Raw genomic sequence first — 22,734 nt, 5'->3', positions numbered from 1 at the left:
CCTGTGAGTCTGTCTCTAGAGGTTCTTGGTGGCCTTTGTATCCAGAGGGTGCCCCGGATGCCTGTGAGGCCTGAGTTCTGCCTGTGAGTCTGTTTCTAGGGGTTCTTGGTGGCCTTTGTATCAGGGTGCCGTGGATGCCTGTGAGGCCTGAGCTCTGCCCGTGAGTCTGTTTCTAGGGTTTCTTGGTGCCCTTTGTATCAGGGTGCCCTGGATACTCATGAGTCCTGAGCTATGCCTGCGAGTCTGTTTCTAGGGGTTCTTGGTGGCCTTTGTATCAGGGTGCCTTGGATGCCCTTGAGGCCTGAGCTCTGCCTGTGAGTCTGTTTTAGAGGTTCTTGGTGGCCTTTGTATCAGGGTGCCCCGGATAACTGTGAGGCCTGAGCTCTGCCCGTGAATCTGTTTACAGGGGTTCTTGGTGGCCTTTGTATCAAGGTGCCTTTGATGCTCATGAGGCATGAGCTCTGCCTGCGAGTCTGTTTCTAGAGGTTCTTGGTGGCCTTCGTATCAGGGTGCCTTGGATGCCGGTGAGGCCTGAGCTCTGCCCGTGAGTCTGTTTCTAGGCGTTCTTGGTGGCCTTTGTATCAGGGTGCCTTGGATGCCGGTGAGGCCTGAGCTCTGCCTGTGAGTGTATTTCTAGGGGTTCTTGGTGGCCTTTGTATCAGGGTGCCTTTGATGCCTGTGAGGCCTGAACTCTGCCTGTGAGTCTGTTTCTAGGGGTTCTTGGTGGCCTTTGTATCAGAGTGCCCCGGATGCCTGTGAGGCCTGAGCTCTGCCTGTGAGTCTGTTTCTGGAGGTTCTTGGTGGCCTTTGTATCAGAGTGCCACGGATGCCTGTGAGGCCTTCGCTCTGCCTGTGAGTCTGTTTCTAGGTGTTCTTGGTGCTCTTTGTATCAGGGTGCCTCGGATGCCCGCGAGGCCTGAGCTCTGCCTGTGAGTCTGTTTGTAGGGGTTCTTGGTGGCCTTTGTATCAGGGTGCCCTGGATGCCCATGAGGCCTGTGCTCTGCCTGTGAGTCTGTTTCTAGGGGTTCTTGGTGGTCTTTGTATCAGGGTGCCCCGGATGCCTGTGAGGCCTGAGCTCTGCCTGTGAGTCTGTTTCTAGAGGTTCTTGGTGGCCTTTGTATCAGGGTGCCTTGGATGCCCGTGAGGCCTGAGATCTGCCTGCGAGTCTGTTTCTAGGGGTTCTTGGTGGCTTTTGTATCAGGGTGCCTTGGATGCCAGTGAGGCCTGAGCTCTGCCTGTAAGTCTGTTTCTAGGGGCTCCTGGTGGCCTTTGTATCAGGGTGCCTTGGATGCCGGTGAGGCCTGAGCTCTGCCTGTGAGTCTGTTTCGAGGGGTTCTTGGTGGCCTTTGTATCAGGGTGCCCGGATGCCTGTGAGGCCTGAGCTCTGCCTGTGAGTCTGTTTCTAGAGGTTCTTGGTGGCCTTTGTATCAGGGTGCCTTGGATGCCAGTGAGGCATGAGCTCTGCCTGTGATTCTGTTTCTAGGGGTTCTTGGTGGCCTTTGTATCAGGGTGCCCCGGATGCCTGTGAGGCCTGAGCTCTGCCTGTGAGTCTGTTTCTAGGGGCTCTTGGTGGCCTTTGTATCAGGGTGCCTTGGATTCCCGTGAGGCCTGAGCACTGCATGTGAGTCTGTTTCTAGGGGTCTTGGAGGCCTTTGTATCAGGCTGCCCCGGATGCATTTGAAGCCTGGGCTCTTCCTGTGAGTCTGTTTCTAGGGGCTCTTGGTGGCCCTTGTATCAGGGTGCCTTGGATGCCGGTGAGACCTGAGCTCTGCCTGTGCGTCTGTTTCTAGGGGTTCCTGGTGGCCTTTGTATCAAGGTGACTTGGATGCCGGTGAGGCCTGAGCTCTGCCTGTGAGTCTGTTTCTAGGGGTTCCTGGTGGCCTTTGTATCAGGGTGACTTGGATGCCCCTGAGGCCTGAGCTCTGCCTGTGAGTCTGTTACTAGGGGTTCTTGGTGGCCTTTGTATCAGGGTGCCTTGGATGCCGGTGAGGCCTGAGCTCTGCCTGTGAGTCTGTTTCGAGGGGTTCTTGGTGGCCTTTGCATCAGGGTGCCCTGGATGCCTGTGAGGCCTGAGCTCTGCCTGTGAGTCTGTTTCTAGAGGTTCTTGGTGGCCTTTGTATCAGGGTGCCTTGGATGCCCGTGAGGCCTGAGATCTGCCTGCGAGTCTGTTTCTAGGGGTTCTTGGTGGCTTTTGTATCAGGGTGCCTTGGATGCCAGTGAGGCCTGAGCTCTGCCTGTAAGTCTGTTTCTAGGGGCTCTTGGTGGCCTTTGTATCAGGGTGCCTTGGATGCCCGTGAGGCCTGAGCTCTGCCTGTGATTCTGTTTCTAGAGGTTCGTGGTGGCCTTTGTATCAAGGTGCCTTGGATGCCCGTGAGGCCTGAGCTCTGCCTGCGAGTCTGTTTCTAGAGGTTCGTTGTGGCCTTTGTATCAAGGTGCCTTGGATGCCTGTGAGGCCTGAGCTCTGCCTGTGAGTCTTTTTCTAGGGGTTCTTGGTGGCCTTTGTATCAGGGTGCCTTGGATGCCTGTGAGGCCTGAGCTCTGCCTGTGAGTCTTTCTCTAGAGGTTCTTGGTGGCCTTTGTATCCAGAGGGTGCCCCGGATGCCTGTGAGGCCTGAGTTCTGCCCGTGAGTCTGTTTCTAGGGGTTCTTGGTGGCCTTTGTATCAGGGTGCCGTGGATGCCTGTGAGGCCTGAGCACTGCCCGTGAGTCTGTTTCTAGGGTTTCTTGGTGCCCTTTGTATCAAGGTGCCCTGGATACTCATGAGTCCTGAGCTATGCCTGCGAGTCTGTTTCTAGGGGTTCTTGGTGGCCTTTGTATCAGGGTGCCTTGGATGCCCTTGAGGCCTGAGCTCTGCCTGTGAGTCTGTTTTAGAGGTTCTTGGTGGCCTTTGTATCAGGGTGCCCCGGATAACTGTGAGGCCTGAGCTCTGCCCGTGAGTCTGTTTACAGGGGTTCTTGGTGGCCTTTGTATCAAGGTGCCTTTGATGCTCATGAGGCATGAGCTCTGCCTGCGAGTCTGTTTCTAGAGGTTCTTGGTGGCCTTCGTATCAGGGTGCCTTGGATGCCGGTGAGGCCTGAGCTCTGCCCGTGAGTCTGTTTCTAGGCGTTCTTGGTGGCCTTTGTATCAGAGTGCCTTGGATGCCGGTGAGGCCTGAGCTCTGCCTGTGAGTCTATTTCTAGGGGTTCTTGGTGGCCTTTGTATCAGGGTGCCTTTGATGCCTGTGAGGCCTGAACTCTGCCTGTGAGTCTGTTTCTAGGGGTTCTTGGTGGCCTTTGTATCAGAGTGCCCCGGATGCCTGTGAGGCCTGAGCTCTGCCTGTGAGTCTGTTTCTGGAGGTTCTTGGTGGCCTTTGTATCAGAGTGCCACGGATGCCTGTGAGGCCTTCGCTCTGCCTGTGAGTCTGTTTCTAGGTGTTCTTGGTGCTCTTTGTATCAGGGTGCCTCGGATGCCCGCGAGGCCTGAGCTCTGCCTGTGAGTCTGTTTGTAGGGGTTCTTGGTGGCCTTTGTATCAGGGTGCCCTGGATGCCCATGAGGCCTGTGCTCTGCCTGTGAGTCTGTTTCTAGGGGTTCTTGGTGGTCTTTGTATCAGGGTGCCCCGGATGCCTGTGAGGCCTGAGCTCTGCCTGTGAGTCTGTTTCTAGAGGTTCTTGGTGGCCTTTGTATCAGGGTGCCTTGGATGCCCGTGAGGCCTGAGATCTGCCTGCGAGTCTGTTTCTAGGGGTTCTTGGTGGCTTTTGTATCAGGGTGCCTTGGATGCCAGTGAGGCCTGAGCTCTGCCTGTAAGTCTGTTTCTAGGGGCTCCTGGTGGCCTTTGTATCAGGGTGCCTTGGATGCCGGTGAGGCCTGAGCTCTGCCTGTGAGTCTGTTTCGAGGGGTTCTTGGTGGCCTTTGTATCAGGGTGCCCGGATGCCTGTGAGGCCTGAGCTCTGCCTGTGAGTCTGTTTCTAGAGGTTCTTGGTGGCCTTTGTATCAGGGTGCCTTGGATGCCAGTGAGGCATGAGCTCTGCCTGTGATTCTGTTTCTAGGGGTTCTTGGTGGCCTTTGTATCAGGGTGCCCCGGATGCCTGTGAGGCCTGAGCTCTGCCTGTGAGTCTGTTTCTAAGGGCTCTTGGTGGCCTTTGTATCAGGGTGCCTTGGATGCCCGTGAGGCCTGAGCACTGCATGTGAGTCTGTTTCTAGGGGTCTTGGAGGCCTTTGTATCAGGGTGCCCCGGATGCATTTGAAGCCTGGGCTCTTCCTGTGAGTCTGTTTCTAGGGGCTCTTGGTGGCCCTTGTATCAGGGTGCCTTGGATGCCGGTGAGACCTGAGCTCTGCCTGTGCGTCTGTTTCTAGGGGTTCCTGGTGGCCTGTGTATCAAGGTGACTTGGATGCCGGTGAGGCCTGAGCTCTGCCTGTGAGTCTGTTTCTAGGGGTTCCTGGTGGCCTTTGTATCAGGGTGACTTGTATGCCCCTGAGGCCTGAGCTCTGCCTGTGAGTCTGTTACTAGGGGTTCTTGGTGGCCTTTGTATCAGGGTGCCTTGGATGCCGGTGAGGCCTGAGCTCTGCCTGTGAGTCTGTTTCGAGGGGTTCTTGGTGGCCTTTGCATCAGGGTGCCCTGGATGCCTGTGAGGCCTGAGCTCTGCCTGTGAGTCTGTTTCTAGAGGTTCTTGGTGGCCTTTGTATCAGGGTGCCTTGGATGCCCGTGAGGTCTGAGATCTGCCGGCGAGTCTGTTTCTAGGGGTTCTTGGTGGCTTTTGTATCAGGGTGCCTTGGATGCCAGTGAGGCCTGAGCTCTGCCTGTGATTCTGTTTCTAGAGGTTTGTGGTGGCCTTTGTATCAAGGTGCCTTGGATGCCCGTGAGGCCTGAGATCTGCCTGCGAGTCTGTTTCTAGGGGTTCTTGGTGGCTTTTGTATCAGGGTGCCTTCCTTGGATGCCTGTGAGGCCCGAGCTCTGCCTGTGAGTCTGTTTCTAGGGGTTCTTGGTGGCCTTTGTATCAGGGTGCCCCGGATGCCTGTGAGGCCTGAGCTCTGCCTGTGAGTCGGTTTCTAGGGGCTCTTGGTGGCCTTTGTATTAGGGTGCCTTGGATGCCCGTGAGGGCTGAGCTCTGCCTGTGAGTCTGTTTCTAGGGATTCTTGGTGGCCTTTGTATCAGGGTGCCGTGGATGCCTGTGAGGCCTGAGCTCTGCCCGTGAGTCTGTTTCTAGGGTTTCTTGGTGGCCTTTGTATCAGGGTGCCCTGGATACTCATGAGGCCTGAGCTCTGCCTGCGAGTCTGTTTCTAGGGGTTCTTGGTGGCCTTTGTATCAGGGTGCCTTGGATGCCCTTGAGGCCTGAGCTCTGCCTGTGAGTCTGTTTCTAGAGGTTCTTGGTGGCCTTTGTATCAGGGTACCCCGGATACCTGTGAGGCCTGAGCTCTGCCCGTGAGTCTGTTTACAGGGGTTCTTGGTGGCCTTTGTATCAAGGTGCCTTTGATGCTCATGAGGCATGAGCTCTGCCTGCGAGTCTGTTTCTAGAGGTTCTTGGTGGCCTTCGTATCAGGGTGCCTTGGATGCCGGTGAGGCCTGAGCTCTGCCCGTGAGTCTGTTTCTAGGCGTTCTTGGTGGCCTTTGTATCAGGGTGCCTTGGATGCCGGTGAGGCCTGAGCTCTGCCTGTGAGTCTATTTCTAGGGGTTCTTGGTGGCCTTTGTATCAGGGTGCCTTTGATGCCTGTGAGGCCTGAACTCTGCCTGTGAGTCTGTTTCTAGGGGTTCTTGGTGGCCTTTGTATCAGAGTGCCCCGGATGCCTGTGAGGCCTGAGCTCTGCCTGTGAGTCTGTTTCTAGAGGTTCTTGGTGGCCTTTGTATCAGAGTGCCACGGATGCCTGTGAGGCCTTCGCTCTGCCTGTGAGTCTGTTTCTAGGGGTTCTTGGTGGCCTTTGTATCAGGGTGCCCTGGATGCCCATGAGGCCTGTGCTCTGCCTGTGAGTCTGTTTCTAGGGGTTCTTGGTGGTCTTTGTATCAGGGTGCCCCGGATGCCTGTGAGGCCTGAGCTCTGCCTGTGAGTCTGTTTCTAGAGGTTCTTGGTGGCCTTTGTATCTGGGTGCCTTGGATGCCGGTGAGGCCTGAGATCTGCCTGCGAGTCTGTTTCTAGGGGTTCTTGGTGGCTTTTGTATCAGGGTGCCTTGGATGCCAGTGAGGCCTGAGCTCTGCCTTTAAGTCTGTTTCTAGGGGCTCTTGGCGGCCTTTGTATCAGGGTGCCTTGGATGCCGGTGAGGCCTGAGCTCTGCCTGTGAGTCTGTTTCGAGGGGTTCTTGGTGGCCTTTGTATCAGGGTGCCCCGGATGCCTGTGAGGCCTGAGCTCTGCCTGTGAGTCTGTTTCTAGAGGTTCTTGGTGGCCTTTGTATCAGGGTGCCTTGGATGCCAGTGAGGCATGAGCTCTGCCTGTGATTCTGTTTCTAGGGGTTCTTGGTGGCCTTTGTATCAGGGTTCCCCAGGATGCCTGTGAGGCCTGAGCTCTGCCTGTGAGTCTGTTTCTAGGGGCTCTTGGTGGCCTTTGTATCAGGGTGCCTTGGATGCCCGTGAGGCGTGAGCACTGCATGTGAGTCTGTTTCTAGGGGTCTTGGAGGCCTTTGTATCAGGGTGCCCCGGATGCATTTGAAGCCTGGGCTCTTCCTGTGAGTCTGTTTCTAGGGGCTCTTGGTGGCCCTTGTATCAAGGTGCCTTGGATGCCGGTGAGACCTGAGCTCTGCCTGTGCGTCTGTTTCTAGGGGTTCCTGGTGGCCTTTGTATCAAGGTGATTTGGATGCCGGTGAGGCCTGAGCTCTGCCTGTGAGTCTGTTTCTAGGGGTTCCTGGTGGCCTTTGTATCAGGGTGCCTTGGATGCCCCTGAGGCCTGAGCTCTGCCTGTGAGTCTGTTACTAGGGGTTCTTGGTGGCCTTTGTATCAGGGTGCCTTGGATGCCGGTGAGGCCTGAGCTCTGCCTGTGAGTCTGTTTCGAGGGGTTCTTGGTGGCCTTTGCATCAGGGTGCCCCGGATGCCTGTGAGGCCTGAGCTCTGCCTGTGAGTCTGTTTCTAGAGGTTCTTGGTGGCCTTTGTATCAGGGTGCCTTGGATGCCCGTGAGGCCTGAGATCTGCCTGCGAGTCTGTTTCTAGGGGTTCTTGGTGGCTTTTGTATCAGGGTGCCTTGGATGCCAGTGAGGCCTGAGCTCTGCCTGTAAGTCTGTTTCTAGGGGCTCTTGGTGGCCTTTGTATCAGGGTGCCTTGGATGCCCGTGAGGCCTGAGCTCTGCCTGTGAGTCTGTTTCTAGAGGTTTGTGGTGGCCTTTGTATCAAGGTGCCTTGGATGCCCGTGAGGCCTGAGCTCTGCCTGCGAGTCTGTTTCTAGAGGTTCGTTGTGGCCTTTGTATCAAGGTGCCTTGGATGCCCGTGAGGCCTGAGATCTGCCTGCGAGTCTGTTTCTAGGGGTTCTTGGTGGCTTTTGTATCAGGGTGCCTTCCTTGGATGCCTGTGAGGCCCGAGCTCTGCCTGTGAGTCTGTTTCTAGGGGTTCTTGGTGGCCTTTGTATCAGGGTGCCCCGGATGCCTGTGAGGCCTGAGCTCTGCCTGTGAGTCGGTTTCTAGGTTGCTCTTGGTGGCCTTTGTATTAGGGTGCCTTGGATGCCCGTGAGGGCTGAGCTCTGCCTGTGAGTCTGTTTCTAGGGGTTCTTGGTGGCCTTTGTATCAGGGTGCCCTGGATGCCCGTGAGGCCGGAGCTCTGCCTGTGAGTCTGTTTCTAGGGGTTCTTGGTGGCTTTTGTATCAGGGTGCCTTGGATGCCCGTTTGGCCTGAGCTCTGCCTGTGAGTCTGCCTCTAGGGGTTCTTGGTGGCCTTTGTATCAGGTTGCCTTAGATGCCCGTGAGGCCTGAGCTCTGCCTGTGAGTCTGTTTCTAGGGGTTCTTGGTGGCCTTTGTATCAGAGAGCCCCGGATGCCTGTGAGGCCTGAGCTCTGCCTGTGAGTCTGTTTCTAGAGGTTCTTGGTGGCCTTTGTATCAGAGTGCCACGGATGCCTGTGAGGCCTTCGCTCTGCCTGTGAGTCTGTTTCTAGAGGTTCTTGGTGGCCTTTGTATCAGGATGCCTCAGATGCCCGCGAGGCCTGAGCTCTGCCTGTGAGTCTGTTTGTAGGGGTTCTTGGTGGCCTTTGTATCAGGGTGCCCCGAATGCCCATGAGGCCTGTGCTCTGCCTGTGAGTCTGTTTCTAGGGGTTCTTGGTGGTCTTTGTATCAGGGTGCCCCGGATGCCTGTGAGGCCTGAGCTCTGCCTGTGAGTCTGTTTCTAGAGGTTCTTGCTGGCCTTTGTATCAGGGTGCCTTGGATGCCCGTGAGGCCTGAGATCTGCCTTTGAGTCTGTTTCTAGGGGTTCTTGGTGGCTTTTGTATCAGGGTGCCTTGGATGCCAGTGAGGCCTGAGCTCTGCCTGTAAGTCTGTTTCTAGGGGCTCTTGGTGGCCTTTGTATCAGGGTGCCTTGGATGCCGGTGAGGCCTGAGCTCTACCTGTGAGTCTGTTTCGAGGGGTTCTTGGTGGCCTTTGTATCAGGGTGCCCCGGATGCCTGTGAGGCCTGAGCTCTGCCTGTGAGTCTGTTTCTAGAGGTTCTTGGTGGCCTTTGTATCAGGGTGCCTTGGATGCCAGTGAGGCATGAGCTCTGCCTGTGATTCTCTTTCTAGGGGTTCTTGGTGGCCTTTGTATCAGGGTGCCCCGGATGCCTGTGAGGCCTGAGCTCTGCCTGTGAGTCTGTTTCTATGGGCTCTTGGTGGCCTTTGTATCAGGGTGCCTTGGATGCCCGTGAGGCCTGAGCACTGCATGTGAGTCTGTTTCTAGGGGTCTTGGAGGCCTTTGTATCAGGGTGCCCCGGATGCATTTGAAGCCTGGGCTCTTCCTGTGAGTCTGTTTCTAGGGGCTCTTGGGGGCCCTTGTATCAGGGTGTCTTCGATGCCGGTGAGACCTGAGCTCTGCCTGTGCGTCTGTTTCTAGGGGTTCCTGGTGGCCTTTGTATCAAGATGACTTGGATGCCGGTGAGGCCTGAGCTCTGCCTGTGAGTCTGTTTCTAGGGGTTCCTGGTGGCCTTTGTATTAGGGTGCCTTGGATGCCCCTGAGGCCTGGTCTCTGCCTGTGAGTCTGTTACTAGGGGTTCTTGGTGGCCTTTGTATCAGGGTGCCTTGGATGCCGGTGAGGCCTGAGCTCTGCCTGTGAGTCTGTTTCGAGGGGTTCTTGGTGGCCTTTGCATCAGGGTGCCCCGGATGCCTGTGAGGCCTGAGCTCTGCCTGTGAGTCTGTTTCTAGAGGTTCTTGGTGGCCTTTGCATCAGGGTGCCCCGGATGCCTGTGAGGCCTGAGCTCTGCCTGTGAGTCTGTTTCTAGAGGTTCTTGGTGGCCTTTGTATCAGGGTGCCTTGGATGCCCGTGAGGCCTGAGATCTGCCTGCGAGTCTGTTTCTAGGGGTTCTTGGTGGCTTTTGTATCAGGGTGCCTTGGATGCCAGTGAGGCCTGAGCTCTGCCTGTAAGTCTGTTTCTAGGGGCTCTTGGTGGCCTTTGTATCAGGGTGCCTTGGATGCCCGTGAGGCCTGAGCTCTGCCTGTGAGTCTGTTTCTAGAGGTTCGTGGTGGCCTTTGTATCAAGGTGCCTTGGATGCCCGTGAGGCCTGAGCTCTGCCTGCGAGTCTGTTTCTAGAGGTTCGTTGTGGCCTTTGTATCAAGGTGCCTTGGATGCCCGTGAGGCCTGAGATCTGCCTGCGAGTCTGTTTCTAGGGGTTCTTGGTTGCTTTTGTATCAGGGTGCCTTGGATGCCTGTGAGGCCCGAGCTCTGCCTGTGAGTCTGTTTCTAGGGGTTCTTGGTGGCCTTTGTATCAGGGTGCCCCGGATGCCTGTGAGGCCTGAGCTCTGCCTGTGAGTCGGTTTCTAGGGGCTCTTGGTGGCCTTTGTATTAGGGTGCCTTGGATGCCCGTGAGGGCTGAGCTCTGCCTGTGAGTCTGTTTCTAGGGGTTCTTGGTGGCCTTTGTATCAGGGTGCCCTGGATGCCCGTGAGGCCGGAGCTCTGCCTGTGAGTCTGTTTCTAGGGGTTCTTGGTGGCTTTTGTATCAGGGTGCCTTGGATGCCCGTGAGGCCTGAGCTCTGCCTGTGAGTCTGTCTCTAGGGGTTCTTGGTGGCCTTTGTATCAGGTTGCCTTAGATGCCCGTGAGGCCTGAGCTCTGCCTGTGAGTCTGTTTCTAGGGGTTCTTGTTGGCCTTTGTATCAGAGTGCCCCGGATGCCTGTGAGGCCTGAGCTCTGCCTGTGAGTCTGTTTAAAGTGGTTCTTCGTGGCCTTTGTATCAAGGTGCCTTGGATGCTCATGAGGCCTGAGCTCTGCCTGTGAGTCTGTTTCTAGGGGTTCTTTGTGGCCTTTGTATCAAGGTGCCTTGGATGCCCGTGAGGACTGAGATCTGCCTGTGAGTCTGTTTCTAGAGGTTCTTGGTGGCCTTTGTATCAAGGTGCCTTGGATGCCCGTGAGGCCTGAGCTCTGCCTGTGAGTCTGTTTCTAGAGGTTCCTGGTGGCCTTTGTATCAAGGTGCCTTGGATGCCCGTGAGGACTGAGATCTGCCTGTGAGTCTGTTTCTAGAGGTTCTTGGTGGCCTTTGTATCCAGAGGGTGCCCCGGATGCCTGTGAGGCCTGAGCTCTGCCTGTGAGTCTGTTTCTAGAGGTTCTTGGTGGCCTTTGTATCCAGAGGGTGCCCCGGATGCCTGTGAGGCCTGAGCTCTGCCCGTGAGTCTGTTTCTAGGGGCTCTTGGTGGCCTTTGTGTCAGGTTGCCTTGGATGCCTGTGAGGCCTGAGCTCTGCATGTGAGTCTGTTTCTAGGGGCTCTTGGTGGCCTTTGTATCAAGGTGCCTTGGATGTCGGTGAGGCCTGAGCTCTGCCTGCGAGTCTGTTTATAGGGGTTCTTGGTGACCTTTGTATCAGGGTGTCCCGGATGCCTTTGAGGCCAGAACTCTGCCTGTTAGTCTGTTTCTAGGGGCTCTTGGTGGCCTTTGTATCAAGGTGCCTTGGATGCCGGTGAGGCCTGAGCTCTGCCTGCAAGTCTGTTTATAGGGGTTCTTGGTGGCCTTTGTATCAGGGTGCCTTGGATGCCCGTGAGGCCTGAGCTCTGCCTGTGAGTCTGTTTCTAGGGGTTCTTGGTGGCCTTTGTATCAGGGTGCCTTGGATGCCTGTGAGGCCTTCGCTCTGCCTGTGAGTCTGTTTCTAGGTGTTCTTGGTGCTCTTTGTATCAGGGTGCCTCGGATGCCCGCGAGGCCTGAGCTCTGCCTGTGAGTCTGTTTGTAGGGGTTCTTGGTGGCCTTTGTATCAGGGTGCCCTGGATGCCCATGAGGCCTGTGCTCTGCCTGTGAGTCTGTTTCTAGGGGTTCTTGGTGGTCTTTGTATCAGGGTGCCCCGGATGCCTGTGAGGCCTGAGCTCTGCCTGTGAGTCTGTTTCTAGAGGTTCTTGGTGGCCTTTGTATCAGGGTGCCTTGGATGCCCGTGAGGCCTGAGATCTGCCTGCGAGTCTGTTTCTAGGGGTTCTTGGTGGCTTTTGTATCAGGGTGCCTTGGATGCCAGTGAGGCCTGAGCTCTGCCTGTAAGTCTGTTTCTAGGGGCTCCTGGTGGCCTTTGTATCAGGGTGCCTTGGATGCCGGTGAGGCCTGAGCTCTGCCTGTGAGTCTGTTTCGAGGGGTTCTTGGTGGCCTTTGTATCAGGGTGCCCGGATGCCTGTGAGGCCTGAGCTCTGCCTGTGAGTCTGTTTCTAGAGGTTCTTGGTGGCCTTTGTATCAGGGTGCCTTGGATGCCAGTGAGGCATGAGCTCTGCCTGTGATTCTGTTTCTAGGGGTTCTTGGTGGCCTTTGTATCAGGGTGCCCCGGATGCCTGTGAGGCCTGAGCTCTGCCTGTGAGTCTGTTTCTAGGGGCTCTTGGTGGCCTTTGTATCAGGGTGCCTTGGATGCCCGTGAGGCCTGAGCACTGCATGTGAGTCTGTTTCTAGGGGTCTTGGAGGCCTTTGTATCAGGGTGCCCCGGATGCATTTGAAGCCTGGGCTCTTCCTGTGAGTCTGTTTCTAGGGGCTCTTGGTGGCCCTTGTATCAGGGTGCCTTGGATGCCGGTGAGACCTGAGCTCTGCCTGTGCGTCTGTTTCTAGGGGTTCCTGGTGGCCTGTGTATCAAGGTGACTTGGATGCCGGTGAGGCCTGAGCTCTGCCTGTGAGTCTGTTTCTAGGGGTTCCTGGTGGCCTTTGTATCAGGGTGACTTGGATGCCCCTGAGGCCTGAGCTCTGCCTGTGAGTCTGTTACTAGGGGTTCTTGGTGGCCTTTGTATCAGGGTGCCTTGGATGCCGGTGAGGCCTGAGCTCTGCCTGTGAGTCTGTTTTGAGGGGTTCTTGGTGGCCTTTGCATCAGGGTGCCCTGGATGCCTGTGAGGCCTGAGCTCTGCCTGTGAGTCTGTTTCTAGAGGTTCTTGGTGGCCTTTGTATCAGGGTGCCTTGGATGCCCGTGAGGCCTGAGATCTGCCTGCGAGTCTGTTTCTAGGGGTTCTTGGTGGCTTTTGTATCAGGGTGCCTTGGATGCCAGTGAGGCCTGAGCTCTGCCTGTGATTCTGTTTCTAGAGGTTTGTGGTGGCCTTTGTATCAAGGTGCCTTGGATGCCCGTGAGGCCTGAGATCTGCCTGCGAGTCTGTTTCTAGGGGTTCTTGGTGGCTTTTGTATCAGGGTGCCTTCCTTGGATGCCTGTGAGGCCCGAGCTCTGCCTGTGAGTCTGTTTCTAGGGGTTCTTGGTGGCCTTTGTATCAGGGTGCCCCGGATGCCTGTGAGGCCTGAGCTCTGCCTGTGAGTCGGTTTCTAGGGGCTCTTGGTGGCCTTTGTATTAGGGTGCCTTGGATGCCCGTGAGGGCTGAGCTCTGCCTGTGAGTCTGTTTCTAGGGATTCTTGGTGGCCTTTGTATCAGGGTGCCGTGGATGCCTGTGAGGCCTGAGCTCTGCCCGTGAGTCTGTTTCTAGGGTTTCTTGGTGGCCTTTGTATCAGGGTGCCCTGGATACTCATGAGGCCTGAGCTCTGCCTGCGAGTCTGTTTCTAGGGGTTCTTGGTGGCCTTTGTATCAGGGTGCCTTGGATGCCCTTGAGGCCTGAGCTCTGCCTGTGAGTCTGTTTCTAGAGGTTCTTGGTGGCCTTTGTATCAGGGTACCCCGGATACCTGTGAGGCCTGAGCTCTGCCCGTGAGTCTGTTTACAGGGGTTCTTGGTGGCCTTTGTATCAAGGTGCCTTTGATGCTCATGAGGCATGAGCTCTGCCTGCGAGTCTGTTTCTAGAGGTTCTTGGTGGCCTTCGTATCAGGGTGCCTTGGATGCCGGTGAGGCCTGAGCTCTGCCCGTGAGTCTGTTTCTAGGCGTTCTTGGTGGCCTTTGTATCAGGGTGCCTTGGATGCCGGTGAGGCCTGAGCTCTGCCTGTGAGTCTATTTCTAGGGGTTCTTGGTGGCCTTTGTATCAGGGTGCCTTTGATGCCTGTGAGGCCTGAACTCTGCCTGTGAGTCTGTTTCTAGGGGTTCTTGGTGGCCTTTGTATCAGAGTGCCCCGGATGCCTGTGAGGCCTGAGCTCTGCCTGTGAGTCTGTTTCTAGAGGTTCTTGGTGGCCTTTGTATCAGAGTGCCACGGATGCCTGTGAGGCCTTCGCTCTGCCTGTGAGTCTGTTTCTAGGGGTTCTTGGTGGCCTTTGTATCAGGGTGCCCTGGATGCCCATGAGGCCTGTGCTCTGCCTGTGAGTCTGTTTCTAGGGGTTCTTGGTGGTCTTTGTATCAGGGTGCCCCGGATGCCTGTGAGGCCTGAGCTCTGCCTGTGAGTCTGTTTCTAGAGGTTCTTGGTGGCCTTTGTATCTGGGTGCCTTGGATGCCGGTGAGGCCTGAGATCTGCCTGCGAGTCTGTTTCTAGGGGTTCTTGGTGGCTTTTGTATCAGGGTGCCTTGGATGCCAGTGAGGCCTGAGCTCTGCCTTTAAGTCTGTTTCTAGGGGCTCTTGGCGGCCTTTGTATCAGGGTGCCTTGGATGCCGGTGAGGCCTGAGCTCTGCCTGTGAGTCTGTTTCGAGGGGTTCTTGGTGGCCTTTGTATCAGGGTGCCCCGGATGCCTGTGAGGCCTGAGCTCTGCCTGTGAGTCTGTTTCTAGAGGTTCTTGGTGGCCTTTGTATCAGGGTGCCTTGGATGCCAGTGAGGCATGAGCTCTGCCTGTGATTCTGTTTCTAGGGGTTCTTGGTGGCCTTTGTATCAGGGTTCCCCAGGATGCCTGTGAGGCCTGAGCTCTGCCTGTGAGTCTGTTTCTAGGGGCTCTTGGTGGCCTTTGTATCAGGGTGCCTTGGATGCCCGTGAGGCGTGAGCACTGCATGTGAGTCTGTTTCTAGGGGTCTTGGAGGCCTTTGTATCAGGGTGCCCCGGATGCATTTGAAGCCTGGGCTCTTCCTGTGAGTCTGTTTCTAGGGGCTCTTGGTGGCCCTTGTATCAGGGTGCCTTGGATGCCGGTGAGACCTGAGCTCTGCCTGTGCGTCTGTTTCTAGGGGTTCCTGGTGGCCTTTGTATCAAGGTGATTTGGATGCCGGTGAGGCCTGAGCTTTGCCTGTGAGTCTGTTTCTAGGGGTTCCTGGTGGCCTTTGTATCAGGGTGCCTTGGATGCCCCTGAGGCCTGAGCTCTGCCTGTGAGTCTGTTACTAGGGGTTCTTGGTGGCCTTTGTATCAGGGTGCCTTGGATGCCGGTGAGGCCTGAGCTCTGCCTGTGAGTCTGTTTCGAGGGGTTCTTGGTGGCCTTTGCATCAGGGTGCCCCGGATGCCTGTGAGGCCTGAGCTCTGCCTGTGAGTCTGTTTCTAGAGGTTCTTGGTGGCCTTTGTATCAGGGTGCCTTGGATGCCCGTGAGGCCTGAGATCTGCCTGCGAGTCTGTTTCTAGGGGTTCTTGGTGGCTTTTGTATCAGGGTGCCTTGGATGCCAGTGAGGCCTGAGCTCTGCCTGTAAGTCTGTTTCTAGGGGCTCTTGGTGGCCTTTGTATCAGGGTGCCTTGGATGCCCGTGAGGCCTGAGCTCTGCCTGTGAGTCTGTTTCTAGAGGTTCGTTGTGGCCTTTGTATCAAGGTGCCTTGGATGCCCGTGAGGCCTGAGATCTGCCTGCGAGTCTGTTTCTAGGGGTTCTTGGTGGCTTTTGTATCAGGGTGCCTTCCTTGGATGCCTGTGAGGCCCGAGCTCTGCCTGTGAGTCTGTTTCTAGGGGTTCTTGGTGGCCTTTGTATCAGGGTGCCCCGGATGCCTGTGAGGCCTGAGCTCTGCCTGTGAGTCGGTTTCTAGGTTGCTCTTGGTGGCCTTTGTATTAGGGTGCCTTGGATGCCCGTGAGGGCTGAGCTCTGCCTGTGAGTCTGTTTCTAGGGGTTCTTGGTGGCCTTTGTATCAGGGTGCCCTGGATGCCCGTGAGGCCGGAGCTCTGCCTGTGAGTCTGTTTCTAGGGGTTCTTGGTGGCTTTTGTATCAGGGTGCCTTGGATGCCCGTTTGGCCTGAGCTCTGCCTGTGAGTCTGCCTCTAGGGGTTCTTGGTGGCCTTTGTATCAGGTTGCCTTAGATGCCCGTGATGCCTGAGCTCTGCCTGTGAGTCTGTTTCTAGGGGTTCTTGGTGGCCTTTGTATCAGAGAGCCCCGGATGCCTGTGAGGCCTGAGCTCTGCCTGTGAGTCTGTTTCTAGAGGTTCTTGGTGGCCTTTGTATCAGAGTGCCATGGATGCCTGTGAGGCCTTCGCTCTGCCTGTGAGTCTGTTTCTAGAGGTTCTTGGTGGCCTTTGTATCAGGATGCCTCAGATGCCCGCGAGGCCTGAGCTCTGCCTGTGAGTCTGTTTGTAGGGGTTCTTGGTGGCCTTTGGATCAGGGTGCCCCGAATGCCCATGAGGCCTGTGCTCTGCCTGTGAGTCTGTTTCTAGGGGTTCTTGGTGGTCTTTGTATCAGGGTGCCCCGGATGCCTGTGAGGCCTGAGCTCTGCCTGTGAGTCTGTTTCTAGAGGTTCTTGCTGGCCTTTGTATCAGGGTGCCTTGGATGCCCGTGAGGCCTGAGATCTGCCTGTGAGTCTGTTTCTAGGGGTTCTTGGTGGCTTTTGTATCAGGGTGCCTTGGATGCCAGTGAGGCCTGAGCTCTGCCTGTAAGTCTGTTTCTAGGGGCTCTTGGTGGCCTTTGTATCAGGGTGCCTTGGATGCCGGTGAGGCCTGAGCTCTACCTGTGAGTCTGTTTCGAGGGGTTCTTGGTGGCCTTTGTATCAGGGTGCCCCGGATGCCTGTGAGGCCTGAGCTCTGCCTGTGAGTCTGTTTCTAGAGGTTCTTGGTGGCCTTTGTATCAGGGTGCCTTGGATGCCAGTGAGGCATGAGCTCTGCCTGTGATTCTCTTTCTAGGGGTTCTTGGTGGCCTTTGTATCAGGGTGCCCCGGATGCCTGTGAGGCCTGAGCTCTGCCTGTGAGTCTGTTTCTATGGGCTCTTGGTGGCCTTTGTATCAGGGTGCCTTGGATGCCCGTGAGGCCTGAGCACTGCATGTGAGTCTGTTTCTAGGGGTCTTGGAGGCCTTTGTATCAGGGTGCCCCGGATGCATTTGAAGCCTGGGCTCTTCCTGTGAGTCTGTTTCTAGGGGCTCTTGGGGGCCCTTGTATCAGGGTGTCTTCGATGCCGGTGAGACCTGAGCTCTGCCTGTGCGTCTGTTTCTAGGGGTTCCTGGTGGCCTTTGTATCAAGGTGACTTGGATGCCGGTGAGGCCTGAGCTCTGCCTGTGAGTCTGTTTCTAGGGGTTCCTGGTGGCCTTTGTATCAGGGTGCCTTGGATGCCCCTGAGGCCTGGTCTCTGCCTGTGAGTCTGTTACTAGGGGTTCTTGGTGGCCTTTGTATCAGGGTGCCTTGGATGCCGGTGAGGCCTGAGCTCTGCCTGTGAGTCTGTTTCGAGGGGTTCTTGGTGGCCTTTGCATCAGGGTGCCCCGGATGCCTGTGAGGCCTGAGCTCTGCCTGTGAGTCTGTTTCTAGAGGTTCTTGGTGGCCTTTGTATCAGGGTGCCTTGGATGCCCGTGAGGCCTGAGATCTGCCTGCGAGTCTGTTTCTAGGGGTTCTTGGTGGCTTTTGTATCAGGGTGCCTTGGATGCCAGTGAGGCCTGAGCTCTGCCTGTAAGTCTGTTTCTAGGGGCTCTTGGTGGCCTTTGTATCAGGGTGCCTTGGATGCCCGTGAGGCCTGAGCTCTGCCTGTGAGTCTGTTTCTAGAGGTTCGTGGTGGCCTTTGTATCAAGGTGCCTTGGATGCCCGTGAGGCCTGAGCTCTGCCTGCGAGTCTGTTTCTAGAGGTTCGTTGTGGCCTTTGTATCAAGGTGCCTTGGATGCCCGTGAGGCCTGAGATCTGCCTGCGAGTCTGTTTCTAGGGGTTCTTGGTTGCTTTTGTATCAGGGTGCCTTGGATGCCTGTGAGGCCCGAGCTCTGCCTGTGAGTCTGTTTCTAGGGGTTCTTGGTGGCCTTTGTATCAGGGTGCCCCGGATGCCTGTGAGGCCTGAGCTCTGCCTGTGAGTCGGTTTCTAGGGGCTCTTGGTGGCCTTTGTATTAGGGTGCCTTGGATGCCCGTGAGGGCTGAGCTCTGCCTGTGAGTCTGTTTCTAGGGGTTCTTGGTGGCCTTTGTATCAGGGTGCCCTGGATGCCCGTGAGGCCGGAGCTCTGCCTGTGAGTCTGTTTCTAGGGGTTCTTGGTGGCTTTTGTATCAGGGTGCCTTGGATGCCCGTGAGGCCTGAGCTCTGCCTGTGAGTCTGTCTCTAGGGGTTCTTGGTGGCCTTTGTATCAGGTTGCCTTAGATGCCCGTGAGGCCTGAGCTCTGCCTGTGAGTCTGTTTCTAGGGGTTCTTGTTGGCCTTTGTATCAGAGTGCCCCGGATGCCTGTGAGGCCTGAGCTCTGCCTGTGAGTCTGTTTAAAGTGGTTCTTCGTGGCCTTTGTATCAAGGTGCCTTGGATGCTCATGAGGCCTGAGCTCTGCCTGTGAGTCTGTTTCTAGGGGTTCTTTGTGGCCTTTGTATCAGAGTGCCCCGGATGCCTGTGAGGCCTGAGCTCTGCCCGTGAGTCTGTTTCTAGGGGTTCTTGGTGGCCTTTGTATCAAGGTGCCTTGGATGCCCGTGAGGCCTGAGCTCTGCCTGTGAGTCTGTTTCTAGAGGTTCCTGGTGGCCTTTGTATCAAGGTGCCTTGGATGCCCGTGAGGACTGAGATCTGCCTGTGAGTCTGTTTCTAGAGGTTCTTGGTGGCCTTTGTATCCAGAGGGTGCCCCGGATGCCTGTGAGGCCTGAGCTCTGCCTGTGAGTCTGTTTCTAGAGGTTCTTGGTGGCCTTTGTATCCAGAGGGTGCCCCGGATGCCTGTGAGGCCTGAGCTCTGCCCGTGAGTCTGTTTCTAGGGGCTCTTGGTGGCCTTTGTGTCAGGTTGCCTTGGATGCCTGTGAGGCCTGAGCTCTGCATGTGAGTCTGTTTCTAGGGGCTCTTGGTGGCCTTTGTATCAAGGTGCCTTGGATGTCGGTGAGGCCTGAGCTCTGCCTGCGAGTCTGTTTATAGGGGTTCTTGGTGACCTTTGTATCAGGGTGTCCCGGATGCCTTTGAGGCCAGAACTCTGCCTGTTAGTCTGTTTCTAGGGGCTCTTGGTGGCCTTTGTATCAAGGTGCCTTGGATGCCGGTGAGGCCTGAGCTCTGCCTGCAAGTCTGTTTATAGGGGTTCTTGGTGGCCTTTGTATCAGGGTGCCTTGGATGCCCGTGAGGCCTGAGCTCTGCCTGTGAGTCTGTTTCTAGGGGTTCTTGGTGGCCTTTGTATCAGGGTGCCTTGGATGCCTGTGAGGCCTGAGCTCTGCCTGTGAGTCTGTTTCTAGGGGCTCTTGGTGGCCTTTGTATCAGGGTGCCTTGGATGCCGGTGAGGCCTGAGCTCTGCCTGCAAGTCTGTTTATAGGGGTTCTTGGTGGCCTTTGTATCGGGGTGCCTTGGATGCCCGTGAGGCCTGAGCTCTGCCTGTGAGTCTGTTTCTAGAGGTTCTTGGTGGCTTTTGTATCAGGGTGGCTTGGATGCCCATGAGGCCTGAGGTCTGCCTGCGAGTCTGTTTCTAGGGGTTCTTGGTGGCTTTTGTATCAGGGTGCCTTGGATGCCAGTGAGGCCTGAGCTCTGCCTGTAAGTCTGTTTCTAGGGGCTCTTGGTGGCCTTTGTATCAGGGGCCTTGGATGCCAGTGAGGCATGAGCTCTGCCTGTGATTCTGTTTCTAGGGGTTCTTGGTGGCCTTTGTATCAGGGTGCCCAGGATGCCTGTGAGGCCTGAGCTCTGCCTGTGAGTCTGTTTCTAGGGGCTCTTGGTGGCCTTTGTATCAGGGTGCCTTGGATGCCCGTGAGGCATGAGCACTGCATGTCAGTCTGTTTCTAGGGGTTCTTGGTGGCCTGTGTATCAGGGTGCCCCGGATGCCTTTGAAGCCTGAGCTCTTCCTGTGAGTCTGTTTCTAGGGGCTCTTGGTGGCCTTTGTATCAGGGTGCCTTGGATGCCGGTGAGACCTGAGCTCTTCCTGTGCGTCTGTTTCTAGGGGTTCCTGGTGGCCTTTGTATCAAGGTGACTTGGATGCCGGTGAGGCCTGAGCTCTGCCTGTGAGTCTGTTTCTAGGGGTTCCTGGTGGCCTTTGTATCAGGGTGCCTTGGATGCCCCTGAGGCCTGAGCTCTGCCTGTGAGTCTGTTTCTAGGGGTTCTTGGTGGCCTTTGTATCAGGTTGCCTTGGATGCCGGTGAGGCCTGAGCTCTGCCTGTGAGTCTGTTTCGAGGGTTTCTTGGTGGCCTTTGTATCAGGGTGCCCCGGATGCCTGTGAGGCCTGAGCTCTGCCTGCGAGTCTGTTTCTAGGGGTTCTTGGTGGCTTTTGTATCAGGGTGCCTTGGATGCCAGTGAGGCCTGAGCTCTGCCTGTAAGTCTGTTTCTAGGGGTTCTTGGTGGCTTTTGTATCAGGGTGCCTTGGATGCCCGTGAGGCCTGAGCACTGCATGTGAGTCTGTTTCTAGGGGTCTTGGTGGCCTTTGTATCAGGGTGCCCCAGATGCATTTGAAGCCTGGGCTCTTCCTGTGAGTCTGTTTCTAGGGGCTCTTGGTGGCCTTTGTATCAGGGTGCCTTGGATCCCGGTGAGACCTGAGCTCTGCCTGTGCGTCTGTTTCTAGGGGTTCCTGGTGGCCTTTGTATCAAGGTGACTTGGATGCCGGTGAGGCCTGAGCTCTGCCTGTGAGTCTGTTTCTAGGGGTTCCTGGTGGACTTTGTATCAGGGTGCCTTGGATGCCCCTGAGGCCTGAGCTCTGCCTGTGAGTCTGTTACTAGGGGTTCTTGGTGGCCTTTGTATCAGGGTGCCCCAGATGCCTGTGAGGCCTGAGCTCAGCCTGTGAGTCTGTTTCTAGGGGCTCTTCGTGGCCTTTGTATTAGGGTGCCTTGGATGCCTGTGAGGGCTGAGCTCTGCCTGTGAGTCTGTTTCTAGGGGTTCTTGGTGGCCTTTGTATCAGGGTGCCCTGGATGCCCGTGAGGCCTGAGCTCTGCCTGTGAGTCTGTTTCTAGGGGTTCTTGGTGGCTTTTCTATCAGGGTGCCTTGGATGCCCGTGAGGCCTGAGCTCTGCCTGTGAGTCTGTCTCTAGGGGTTCTTGGTGGCCTTTGTATCAGGTTGCCTTAGATGCCCGTGAGGCCTGAGCTCTGTCTGTGAGTCTGTTTCTAGGGGTTCTTGGTGGCCTTTGTATCAGGATGCCCCGGATGCCTGTGAGGCCTGAGCTCTGCCTGTGAGTTTGTTTAAAGTGGTTCTTCGTGGCCTTTGTATCAAGGTGCCTTGGATACTCATGAGGCCTGAGCTCTGCCTGTGAGTCTGTTTCTAGGGGTTCTTTGTGGCCTTTGTATCAGAGTGCCCCGGATGCCTGTGAGGCCTGAGCTCTGCCCGTGAGTCTGTTTCTAGGGGTTCTTGGTGGCCATTGTATCAAGGTGCCTTGGATGCCCGTGAAGCCGGAGCTCTGCCTGTGAGTCTGTTTCTAGAGGTTCCTGGTGGCCTTTGTATCAAGGTGCCTTGGATGCCCGTGAGGCCTGAGCTCTGCCTGTGAGTCTGTTTCTAGGGGTTCTTGGTGGCCTTTGTATCAGGGTGCTCGGATGCCCGTGAGGCCTGAGCTCTGCCTCTGAGTCTGTTTCTAGAGGTTCTTGGTGGCCTTTGTATCCAGAGGGTGCCCCGGATGCCTGTGAGGCCTGAGCTCTGCCTGTGAGTCTGTTTCTAGGGGTTCTTGGTGGCCTTTGTATCAGGGTGCTCGGATGCCCGTGAGGCCTGAGCTCTGCCTCTGAGTCTGTTTCTAGAGGTTCTTGGTGGCCTTTGTATCCAGAGGGTGCCCCGGATGCCTGTGAGGCCTGAGCTCTGCCTGTGAGTCTGTTTCTAGAGGTTCTTGGTGGCCTTTGTATCCAGAGGGTGCCCCGGATGCCCGTGAGGCCTGAGCTCTGCCTGTGAGTCTGTTTCTAGGGGTTCTTGGTGGCCTTTGTATCAGGGTGCTCGGATGCCCGTGAGGCCTGAGCTCTGCCTCTGAGTCTGTTTCTAGAGGTTCTTGGTGGCCTTTGTATCCAGAGGGTGCCCCGGATGCCTGTGAGGCCTGAGCTCTGCCTGTGAGTCTGTTTCTAGGGGCTCTTGGTGGCCTTTGTGTCAGGTTGCCTTGGATGCCCGTGAGGCCTGAGCTCTGCATGCGAGTCTGTTTCTAGGAGCTCTTGGTGGCCTTTGTATCAAGGTGCCTTGGATGTCGGTGAGGCCTGAGCTCTGCCTGCGAGTCTGTTTATAGGGGTTCTTGGTGGCCTTTGTATCAGGGTGCCCCGGATGCCTTTGAGGCCAGAACTCTGCCTGCAAGTCTGTTTATAGGGGTTCTTGGTGGCCTTTGTATCAGGGTGCCTTGGATGCCTGTGAGGCCTGAGCTCTGCCTGTGATTCTGTTTCTAGGGGTCCTTGGTGGCCTTTGTATCAGGGTGCCCCATATGCCTGTGAGGTCTGAGCTCTGCCTGTGAGTCTGTTTCTAGGGGCTCTTGGTGGCCTTTGTATCAGGGTGCCTTGGATGCCCGTGAGGCCTGAGCACTGCATGTGAGTCTGTTTCTAGGGGTTCTTGGTGGCCTTTGTATCAAGGTGCCCCGGATGCCTTTGAAGCCTGAGCTCTTCCTCTGAGTCTATTTCTAGGGGCTCTTGGTGGCCTTTGTATCAGGGTGCCTTGGATGCCGGTGAGACCTGAGCTCTGCCTGTGCGTCTGTTTCTAGGGGTTCCTGGTGGCCTTTGTATCAAGGTGACTTGGATGCCGGTGAGGCCTGAGCTCTGCCTGTGAGTCTGTTTCTAGGGGTTCCTGGTGGCCTTTGTATCAGGGTGCCTTGGATGCCCCTGAGGCCTGAGCTCTGCCTGTGAGTCTGTTTCTAGGGGTTCTTCGTCACCTTTGCATCAGGGTGCCCCGGATGCCTGTGAGGCCTGAGCTCTGCCTGTGCGTCTGTTTCTAGAGGTTCCTGTTGGCCTTTGTATCAAGGTGCCTTGGATGCCCGTGAGGCCTGAGCTCTGCCTGCGAGTCTGTTTCTAGAGGTTCTTGGTGGCCTTTTTATCAGGGTGCCTTGGATGCCCGTGAGGCCCGAGCTCTGCCTGTGAGTCTGTTTCTAAGGGTTCTTGGTGGCCTTTGTATCAGGGTGCCCCGGATGCCTGTGAGGCCTGAGCTCTGCCTGTGAGTCTGTTTCTAGGGGTTCTTGGTGGCTTTTGTATCAGCGTGCCTTGGATGCCCATG

Source organism: Ambystoma mexicanum, chromosome 9 (genome assembly GCF_040938575.1).
Source record: "Ambystoma mexicanum isolate Mex_15411 chromosome 9, UKY_AmexF1_1, whole genome shotgun sequence".
Taxonomy (NCBI): domain Eukaryota; kingdom Metazoa; phylum Chordata; class Amphibia; order Caudata; family Ambystomatidae; genus Ambystoma; species Ambystoma mexicanum.
This window is presented reverse-complemented; position numbering follows the sequence as displayed.